Source organism: Dipodomys spectabilis, unplaced genomic scaffold (assembly GCF_019054845.1).
Source record: "Dipodomys spectabilis isolate Male_0828 unplaced genomic scaffold, ASM1905484v1 ptg000378l, whole genome shotgun sequence".
Lineage (NCBI taxonomy): Eukaryota > Metazoa > Chordata > Mammalia > Rodentia > Heteromyidae > Dipodomys > Dipodomys spectabilis.
Window position 1 is genome coordinate 1,377,129 of NW_024871055.1, and position 11,561 is coordinate 1,388,689.

Sequence of the window (11,561 nt, forward strand, 5' to 3'; positions counted from 1 at the left end):
ATAGAATAATTGAATTCATCCTCTTACACATCTCTTGAACTACAAATATCTGGAATTATTTTGTTTTTGAAATGTCTATCTTGATTTTATTCTTAAAGGTGTGCTTATGTAAGACAGACATGATTCTAAAATTTCACAACAATTCTTTTGAACATAATTTTTATTGAAATGTCTAGTTTAATAAAATCAATAAAAATTATACTTTATATATAAAAATGTTCTGTGTTAAATTTAGCATCACATACTCTAACATTGGAACGATACAGAGAAGATTAGCATGCCCCCTGTGCAAGGATGACATGCAAATTTGTGGAGCGTTCCATATTTTTACAACAACAGATGCTGAAAGGTATGTGGCCACAAGGGAACCGTACTGCACTCTTAGTGGGAGTGTAAACTTGTTCAACTACGTTGGAAAGCAGTACGGAGGTTCCTCAAAAGATTCCACATAAAAGTCCCCTATGATATAGTAATCCCACTTTTGGGGATTTACCCAAATGATCATAAACAAGATCATATTAAAACTACCAGCACAACTATGGTTATTGCAACATTATTTACGATAGCTAAGATATGGAACCAACCCAGATGCCGCCATTAGATGAATGGATCAAGAAAATGTGGTATATATACACAATGGAATTCTATGCCTCCATCAGAAAGAATGACATCGCCCAATTTGTTAGGAAATGGAAAGACTTGGAAAAAAATTTATAGAGTGATGTAAGCCAAGTCCAAAGAAACATAGGTCCCATGATTTCCCTTATTTTCAATAATGAATGTATGTCTGGGATAAGCAGAAAAGTTCAAAAGATATGTGCATATAATCAGATAAGATGATATTAAAGAAATTGAACCCCAAGATAGGGACAGAAGTGTTTTTCTGTTTCTTGCTATTGCTTCTAACGTACTTATAAGGTGCAATGTCATTTTTTTGTTTCTTTGTATGTTTCTCCCCACGCTATAACCCCTGTTTTCTCTGTATTTGAAGTTGGTGCACTTACATCTTGTATGTATGCTTCTCTAATTTGGGGAGGGGAAGGGAAATAATGCTCAAATAGGGATACAGGTTGACCCATTGTAACAATGAGATGCACAAGACACTATGTTGAAAAATGACCTTTACAATTTAGGCGGAGGCAGGAAAGGGGAGGGGAATGTACTTGTGTGGGTGGGAGGGAGGGATGGTAGGGGAAATATAAAGGAGGAGGTAACATTGCTTGTTAGGAAATGTACTAGTTTCCTTATTCATGTAAATGGGGTCCTCTGCACAGTATTATTCCAATAAAAAACATATAAACATTTTTGAGATGGAAGAGTTTATTTCCTCTATTTTACTCATATAATATCGTTAACAAAGAAATTAATGCAGAACACTGATAGGAAGGTAATTTGAATAAATGTGTGTGTGTGAGAGTGCAGCAGCTCGAAAGCAAACACGCACGTGCATGCGAACATGCCATGCATGTATATTGGCGTGCTCAGTTTAAAATCAAGACTTCAAGGTCTTGCTAGGCCTTTCCTATCTAGATTGGTGAGCTACTATATAAGCTACATCTCAATTCCTGGCTCTTTGCTAGTTCATTAAACATTTTGAAAAATCATTTCATGAAGTTTTTTTTTTGGCCATGATTGGCTCCCAAGTGTTATCCACATATCTCAGCCTCCTGAGCAAACATTCAGAGTAGATAGGTCTGACCAGCCAGCACAAGTCTTTTAGAATAATTTTAAAAATAAAGGAAAATTTACTTCATGGGGCCTGTTTTATCATCTCCTAATTTGAAAGCCTTTTGGAGTAAGTATATGTCAATTTAATTTATTTGGGGACTGTTAAAAAATAGTAAGTGATGATATTTAAAAGTATTAGTACTTTTTTAAAAAGAAACTGGAACTGTGAAAAAGAAGAAATTTGGCTGTCTTCGGACCTCAATTTGTAAGCTCAGCTCTGTGCATGATAACCCAATGTCCCAAACACAGTCTGTGTTGAAGACAAAATGTGACAGTAAACAATCACCATGGGCAATATTTGCTATGCTATTATTTCTTGAACAATATGAATATTGAATTGAGAGTGTAAGAGAATGGAGAGATTTACCCACCTTTTTTGTATTGCTGAAAGATTTTGGAAACTTTGACTCATTTCCTTCCTCACTGTGTGTGTCTTTGGGCCATGCACTTACTGTCTTTAACTACAATTTTTCCCAACAATACAATGGTAATAACATTAGCATTATAACAGATGTTATCTAAAGAATTAAGAGAATAAAACTTGTGAAACACTTAACATAAACTTATGAATGAGCTTTGAGTTTAGCCAGCATTCTTTTTAAAATAATAAATAGAATGTGATAAGTAGTACAGAAACCATTACATGTATTATGAGCAACCAGAAGTAATATCTATCTACCATGCTCTGCTTCCAAGGAAGCCAAGTGGATAACTTCTCATGCTGTACATCAAACTGGTTATTTTTTGTCGTGATAGTGTAAAAATATGAGGGACAGAACGATGAAGGAATGTTGTAGACTGAGGTGAAATCCATATGAAAATGTGCAAAATAGATAAAAGATAAAAGTATCTGAGCAGTATATTGTGTTTTACATCATTTAAGTTACATCACAAAGATAAGGAAGACCTGGAAGAATAAATTGTCTTTTTGATATTCTGTCATAGGTCCTTAGAAGGTTGAACACTTTCCTCATTCTTGTAGAGGTATCATCAGTTGAAGGGGAATATATTTTTTGTTTGCTTTCTTCCATTTAGTCTTCAGTTTGAAATCTGTAGTACATGAGGCCGAAAGAAACCAAGTTAAATTAGTCATGCAGGCTTTGGAAAGAACAATCAAAATAAAATAAATAAAGTATATATAGCCTTGTAAAAGTTCTAACTAAATTGAATTATGTAGTCTCAACCGTTAACAGAAAATGATTTAAACAATATCATGCTATTAAAAAGTTTTAAATGTTAGGAGATGCTTAAATTTTTCCTTTCAACTACATTGAGTTAATTATTGATTTTCTATAGAGAGATTAAAGATGAAATTAACAAGAAACTTGATTAAAAATGGACAAAAGTTCTGAATAGACATGTTTTCCAAAAAGCCCTGAAAATCGCCGGTGGATTTACAAATTTGTATTTAATATAACTTCTATGCTAGCTTAATGCTTTGTGAGCAGAAGTCATTAGAGAAATGCAATTCAAAATTACTATGTTACTACTTCTTAACTATTATAACTCATCAAAAATATCCAAGGAACCAGGTGTGGTGGTAAATGTTCGTAATTCCAAGTGATTGGAGGTTGGAGTCTAAGGCCAGTCTTGGGTACTGCACACAGTAAAAACCTGCCCTTTAAAAACCTCAAAAGGTAATAATGTTGGTTGGCGACACTGTGGAGAAAGGGAAATTCTCTACACTCTTGGTCAAAATACAGGTTAGTGTTCTCGTTGTAGAAAGTAGTATGCAGTTTTCTAAAGAAATCCAAAGTTGAAATATCATCTGACCCACCAATCGTGTGATTATTTCTCTCTGCGTAACTCATAAATATATCTGTAGTTCATTGTTATTCACATTATTCGCAACAACAGCCAAGATATAATTAGACGTCCAGTGTTCAACTACAAACTAATAAAGCAACTGTGGTTCATGCACAAATATTATTTTCTGTTGATTCCAAAGTAATTTTTTTAATATTTTCCTGTTTCCATGTGATTAACCTCCAAATTAGAAATCCAGATATATGATTTAATTTAACCAAAACTATTTATTGAGTATAAGGACCTTGTACTCTCTACATTCTTCACACTAAGATCACAAAATATGATGAGTCTGAAATAGTCTCTTTTTGACCTATGTTAATATTCTTTACAATGTGAGTGAAATGTTTAAAAAGTATTATTTGTTTTAGCTTAATTGCTCTGAAGAGACCATAAATGATATTATCAAAGCTTAAAAATGATTTGATTTAGAATTCAGGAAATGGTTTTGACCACTCTGGTAACTGGAGCCTTCACTACAACCTCATGAGACAATTTATACTGATGAAGCAAAAATCTAAGGTTAGACATTTATGAATAAAAAAATCATGTCATTCTGAATATGTAGAGCTACATATAAAACATAGAAAATTTAGCTTTTAAATATCTGAATATGCTTGTACATTTAATTGCAGGGTAAGTACTAGTTCTGAAAGGAGATAAAATTGCACTTATTTTGAAATGTAAACCTAAGTATTTATTTGAATAAAAGACAATGTTTAAAATATCACTCATTCAAGAAACAAGATGTATAGTTAGTTGTTTTTCATGCCAATTATGTTCTCTAAACTTACTACAAATACTAGATTAGTAAACCTAATTCATTGCTTTGTAGGGAAATAGCAATTCAGTTTCCTAAAACTTACGACAATAACTTTTTCTCAAATAATTGCTAAGTAACTGTTTTATATGTTTTTGTCATGGAATCTTATTCGATAAATTTTTATTCATTAAGTTAAATAATTGGCCAACAATATAAATTATGCATGGACAAAGTTTATCTAACACGAGTTTTTTTTTCAGAAGACAGATCATGGCTCTCTTAAATAACACTAGAAGGCAGTGTGTTCGTTATTAAGTTTTAGTTATTTTGATAATGGATATTAATTGTCAGAAGAGACAATTCCAAAATATATTTAACATATTCGATTATATTCCCTCTATTTCCGTCCATTACTCATTCCTCCAAAGATCTTCTGTTTTTCACATAAAATTACATCTTTATATATGGGCATATAAACTAATTTGGAAGATTTAAGCTAAACTGCAAGTTAATTCAAGATATACATTGAATTAATAGGATGAATAAAAACGAATATTTTTGTTAACTTTTGAATTGAGCTATCATTATTATTATGGTTAGGGTTAGGATCCCAGACAGAATTAGAATTAGGATTAGAGAAATAGAAAATTTAGGTTCATCACAGGATGACCCATTGCCACAATAATACTCACGACACTATGTTGAAAATGAAGTTTACACTGTGGAGAGGGAGGAATAAGGGAAGTGGAGAGGGATGGGATAGTGGGAGAACAAGAAAGAAGTGGATAACAATGCTCAACAAGAAACGTACTCCTTACCTTACACATGTAACTAATCCTTCTTTAAAGCATCTTTTCAACAAAACAAATTTTTCCAAAAATAATGAAAAATAAAACCTGACAGGAAATAGAAAAACACTTAAAAATTTATGTTCAAAATGCAAGTAAAATTTAGACCTACACACTGAGCAAGAGTTAGGATAAATATGAAAAAAGTCGCTTGTTATTAACATGATGGTTCAGTTATATGTATGCTTAGGATTAGGCAAGATGTGCCAGTTAGAGCAGGGTTAGGATTAGAAAAACATGTAAGACATTGTATAAAACTGCCACATATTTTAAGAAGAATGAATAGCAAGAATGAATGAAAACCAGTCTGTGTTACTTTAAACATTCAGAAATAATTTGGTTTAAAGTGTGAGATACTTTTTTGTTCCGGTTAGGGTTAGGGGAGGATAAGCTTTAAGGTAAATTTTAGTTTTCCAATAAGAAGTAGAAGCCAAAAAAAATGTGCGATTGAATAGACTCTAGACAATTTTCCTTACATTAACCATTTGGTGTTAAATCAGAATGTGATTTGGATTAGGTTTCTGGTTAACCGGGTTTGAGGATAGAGTAAAGAAATGGGTTAAATTAGTGGCTTGCGCCTATTATCCTAGCTACTCAGAAAGCTGTTTTCTGAGGATCGCAGTTCAAAGGTAGCCCAGGCAGAAAAGTCCATGAGACTTTTATCTCAAATTAACCACCATAAAACACAAAAGCGGTGCTGTGGCTCAATTGGTTAAACATACACCTTGAGCTAAAGAACTCAGGGATCATGCCCTGGCCCAGAGTACAAGCCCCACGACTGACAAAAGAAAAAAAAAAGAAACGTTAAATATTAAGTAAAGCTGAACCTTTTTTTTTAGGTTCTAGGAATTCAGGAAAAGCTGGGATAATGGAAGTACAATGTATTTCATAATATCAGGATTTGAGATCAATGGGTATAATGACTCCTGTTATGGAACAAAATACAGTCAGAGTTAAGAGTGAAAAAGTCTATAGAGTTTACAGAAAACCTGCAATTTATTTCAAGAATTACCAGTGGAATTTCAGTTAGGATTGCACAAAACGAGAATTTTTCATAAATTTAAGAACTGGGATATGATTAGTGTCAAGGTTATGGTTAGGATTCAAGCCATTGTTAGGCTTAGAGTGAAGGAGAAAAAAAATGAGGGTCAAATTGAAGGTAAATTTTAATATAAGCCTGATAAGAATTAGAATGAATGTAAACTAGAGTATTGCTATTAATATTAGAATCTACTTACAATTAGGCTGATTGTTATTCTCAATGTTCCAGTTAAGAAAGATTAAGTTTAGGGTTAGAAAATGACTAAGATATTGGAAAAAATGAAACCTATATTTGGAAGGATGAGTGAAAACTAGTGTACTTGTGTTAGTGTTAGTATTGTCATATAATTTGGATTGAGATTAGGGTCACTATTTTCTTCTGATTATATATACTGTTATGAATAAGAAAGCTTTTAGTATAAAATTGTGTTCACTAACAAGTAGAAGCAGATATGTGAGGCTGAATAGTAACTAGAACATTATCATTATATTTATTATTCAGTGATCATTCTTATAGTGATTAATGAGAGTTTTCCAGAAAGGTTTAGGTTGAGAGTTAGCGTTAAGTAATGGACTAGATGGTAAGTAAATCTGAAACTGTTTTCAGATACAGTGGTTCAGGAAAAGGTAGAATCAATGGAAACTACAGTATTTTTCCTGGTAAGAGAATTTGAGGACAAGTAATATAATGGCTCATGTTAGTGAACAAGATAACTTTAGAGGTAGAGTCAGAAAATTTGTGGGAATTAGGGCAAAATGAAATTCATTTCCATAGTGAAAACTGAAGTATTCATTAGAATGATTAAAAACTAGAGTATTTTTCTTAAACATTAGAATTGGATCATTATTAGGGTGAAAGTTAGGTTTTAGTTCCAGCTAGGCTTAGTGGAAGCATTAGGGAAATGGAAAATTTAGGGTCAAACTGAAAGTAAATCTTCGAATAACAAGTAGAGTTAGAATTAGGATGAATGTGAAATAGAAAACTACTAATAATATTAAGATTAGAGTATGATTAGGGTGAGGGTTAACATCAATATTCCAGTTAGGGTTAGGGTTACAATAAAGACAAGATAATGAGTGAAACTACAAACTATTTTTAGAAAGATGAGTTGAATTGAAGTTAGGATGAAGATAAACTAATGTATTTGTGTGGCTTTTAGACTCCAAAGGCCATTAGTTCTAGGTTTAGGTTTACTTTCTTAATTCAGTTTAGGCTTATGGTTAGGGAACATTAAGCTTTAAGGTAAAACTGAGTTTCTACTAACACTTTCAAATAAAGTAAGTGCAAAATTTAACAAAAGCTACAGAGTTTCCCTAATTTTCCTATTCAGGGTTCAATAGTGTTAAATTTAGAGTTAGGTTTCTAGTAAGGTTTAGATATATAGTTAGGGTTTGGAAGTAGAGTAGATTTTAAGTAAACCCACAGCTTCTTATTGGATATACAAGAGTTCAGTAAAAGTTAAGATCAATAGAAACTATGGTATTTTTCATGATATGAGGATTTGAGGTTAATGATTCCTAATAGGGAACAAAATAGATTTCAGAGTCCAAGTTAGAGAATCTGTAGGATTTGGAGCTAATTGCAAATCATTTCAAAGACAATGGGTATCTGTAAGGATGTATCTAAACTCGAGTAATTTCCATTAATTTTAGGATTGTGTTACTATTATCATCAAGGTTACTCTTAGGGTTTTGACCAGGATTAGAGTTAAGATTAGGGAAATGGAAGGTTGAGAACTTGAGTGATTTACTTCATTTGTGTATATATATATATATCTATATCTATCTATCTATCTATCTATCTATATATATATATCTATACATATATACATTTATATATATGTATATATATATACATATACATTATTCTAAGGCTTTAACTCAAGGCTTGTGTTCTGTTCCTGAGCTTAATGCTGTAGGCTACAAGCCACGAATCCACTTCCAGCTTTCTTTGGCAGTGTACTGGAGACAAGAATCGCACAGACTTTACAATCCAAGCTGATACTGTACTGAGATCCCCAGATCTCTGCCTTCTGATTAAAGTTAGAATTAAAGGCATGAGCTACCAGTGCCCAGGAAAGTGCTTGACTTTTATTGATTGTTTTTACTTACGTTCAAGATCAAGTCTTGAATTTAATATCTGAGAGCTTTGGTCACAAGGTAGGGAATGCCACTTGAGCCATATCTCCTAAAATGATTATTTTAAATAGCTGGAAATCATTAAATTTTCTTCAGATGATAGGCATCATTACTGTTGTTCTAAAACTCATCCTAACAAAAAAGGATTTATAGACCCTAGAGATGATCTGACCACATTCTCATGCTTTGCTTCTAATTGAATAACATTTTAGGGACATGATTTTTAATCATTATTTTGAGTTATCATTAAATAAAGCAATTAATACGTACAGTATACTTTGATCAATGCCAACCCTTTCAACATTCTCATCCATCCCTCCTCTATGAATATCTTCCTTCACTCTTCTTAATTTACTGGATTCCTTTCTGCACTTCCACCAATTCCTCTTGTTCATTCTACCTTTTTGCCCTTCACCTCTCTTTTGACTACCCACTTCCATATTATCCATCAACTCTACTCCTAGGCATTTACCTGAAAGTTTACAAACCAGGATATAGTTAAAGTTTCAGCACAACCATGCTCACGGAATCAGCCCAGATACCCCTCAAGAGAAATGAATGAAGAAAATGTAATACACCCCCCCACACACACACACTGGAAATTCTACTTACCCATCAGAAAGAATATTGTACCATTTGTATCTCTCATCTCTCATTTCTCTCATTTCTTCTGCCTGATATCCCATTGTCGCCTTACTGTCCCTGTACTGCAGTAACTGATGAATGCAAACTGACGTAAAGATTTTCAGGGTTATTGGCTAGCCATAGATTCCTGAATATGAGTTCTTTGCTCCCTCTCTTTGTCTATTCATGCCTTTGAGTAGTGATTGTGCAGATTCATTTGTACAATTTGCTACACAGAAAAGAGATGAACTACTTGTACATATATTTACATACATGTATATATATACATAAATGGATATATGCATTTTATGTTTTCAAGAATTATGGAGCTAACAAAAATCACATGCATTTTCCTTCCTTTTCAATTCTTTCAAGCCTAAATAACTTTGTCTCTTTTGAATACCTAATTTTAAAGAGAATGTCACCATCTCTGATCTGTCAGTGGCCTTGAAATTAGATGTTCAAATAGGACAAACTTATTTAGGCTTTTTGGTGGAAGACAGGAGTATTACTAGGGTTCTATCCAGGAGTTCTCTGCTTGCTAGACAGGGCTTTGGTTGTATAGCACCCAGCAGCTCAACCACTGTTGCCATACTTCTAGTCCATATTATTTGCTTGAGGTCTTGAACTTTTTGCACAGGTGTGATCTTAGATTGACTGAGACTTTGTTACCTATGCCTCCCAATAATTAGCTAGGATTTCAGATGTGAATCACGATGGCCAGCTCATTTGTTGAGATGGGAGATGGCTGTCTTGGCAGTTATTTCTGTGGCCTGGCCTCAGCCCATGTTCCTTGTCATTTCTTCTTCCTATTCAGCTGGGATTACAGAAGTGGATTACTATACTTGGTGTACATGACACTTTCTTTTTTTAAAGATGTTTTTATTGTAAAAATACAATATATAGAGGGGTTATAGTTACTTGAGCAACGTAATGAGCGCATTTTCTATCAAGCAGGGTTACCTCCTCCTATTTGTCTCCTACCCCCCTTCCTTCCCACCTCCACAACTTCACTCTGCCTCTCCCCTCTTCCCCGCTTCCCTGCCTAAATTGTAAACTTCTTTTCTCAACATAGTCTCCTATGCATGTCATTGTTGCAATGGGTTGGTCTGTTTGCCTATTTAAACATTTTTTTTCCTTCTCCTCCCCAAGCTAGAGAAATGTGTATACAAGATGCAGGGCACGGACATCAAATACAGTGAAAACAGGGGTTATACCATGGGGGAGGAACATACAAAGAAACAAAAAAATCACATGGTTGATTATAAACCCCTATCTTGGAGTTCATTTCGCTTCACATCATCTTATCTGGTCATATATACATAGCTTTTGAACTTTTATCCTTGTCTCAGATATATACTAGTTATTGCAAATAAGGAAACCATAGGACATATGTTTCTTTGGGTCTGGCTTACTTCACGCAATATAATTTTTTCCAAGACTCCACTTAGAGCTCCTATGACCCAGCAATCCCACTTTGGGGCATTTACCAAATGATCACAATCAAAACCATACTAAGCTACCAGCACAACTATGTTTATTGCAGCATTATTTACCATAGCTAAGATATGGAACCGACCCAGGGGCCCCTCAGTAGATGAACTGATCAAGAAAATGTGGTATATATACACAATGGAATCCTATACCTCATCAGAAAGAATGACATAGCTCCATTTGTTATGAAATGGAAAGACTTGGAAAAATTATACTAAGTGAAATAAGCCAGGCCCAAAGAAACATATGTCCAATGGTTTCCCTTATTTGCAATAACTAGTATATGTCTGAGACAAGTAGAAAAGGTCAGATAAGTTGATATGATGCGAAATGAACCCCAAGATAAGGCTTCAAAAGTTTGTTTTTTCTTTCTTTTGTTTGTTTCTAACATATTTATAAGATGTTTTTTTTTTGTTGCTTTGTATCGCCCTCCCCCACGGTATAACCGAAGTTTTCACTGTATTTGATGTTGGTATAATTTGTGGAGGGGAAGGGAAAACCAAATTGTTTAAATAGGGATATAGGTGGACCCATTGCAATAATGAGATGTTCAAGACATTATGTCCAAAAACGAACTTTACTACTTTGGCTTGGGGTGGGGGGAGGCGAGGTGGGGGCAGATGGAAAGGGATGGGAAGGGGAAACAAAGGAGAAGGCAACAATTCTTGATAAGAAATGTGCGCTTTACATTGCCCATGTAATTGCAAACCTTCTGTACGGTATTTTCCCAATAAAAAAAAGAAAAAATGTGATATATATATGCGTGTGTGTGTATATATATAATGGAATTCTATGCTTCTATCAGAAAAATTACATTGCCCCATTTGTAAGGAACTGGAAAGATGTGAAAAAAATTATACTAAATGAAATATGCCAGGACTAAATAAACAGAGGTCCCATAGTTTCCTTTACTTGTAGTAACTAGTACATGGTACCATATGACCATATAATATGATGTTAATTGAAATGAACTCCAAGATAGGGACACAACTGATTTTTTATTCCATGAGATTCTTATCTCTATATAATACCCAAAATAAAGTTGGAAGGGGAGCTGCTGTTCATGTATAGAGCACCACACATTAGGGAAACAGCTGAAGTGAGAATGTAAGATCCTG

General features: G+C 33.8%; 1 non-coding gene across 1 annotated transcript; it reads left to right on the plus strand.

The window, feature by feature from the left end:
• Window positions 1-222: 222 nt before the first annotated feature.
• LOC122096581 lies at window positions 223-329 on the plus strand. The gene has a single exon (XR_006145344.1). It is a non-coding gene; the product is annotated as a U6 spliceosomal RNA (small nuclear RNA).
• Window positions 330-11,561: the final 11,232 nt, after the last annotated feature.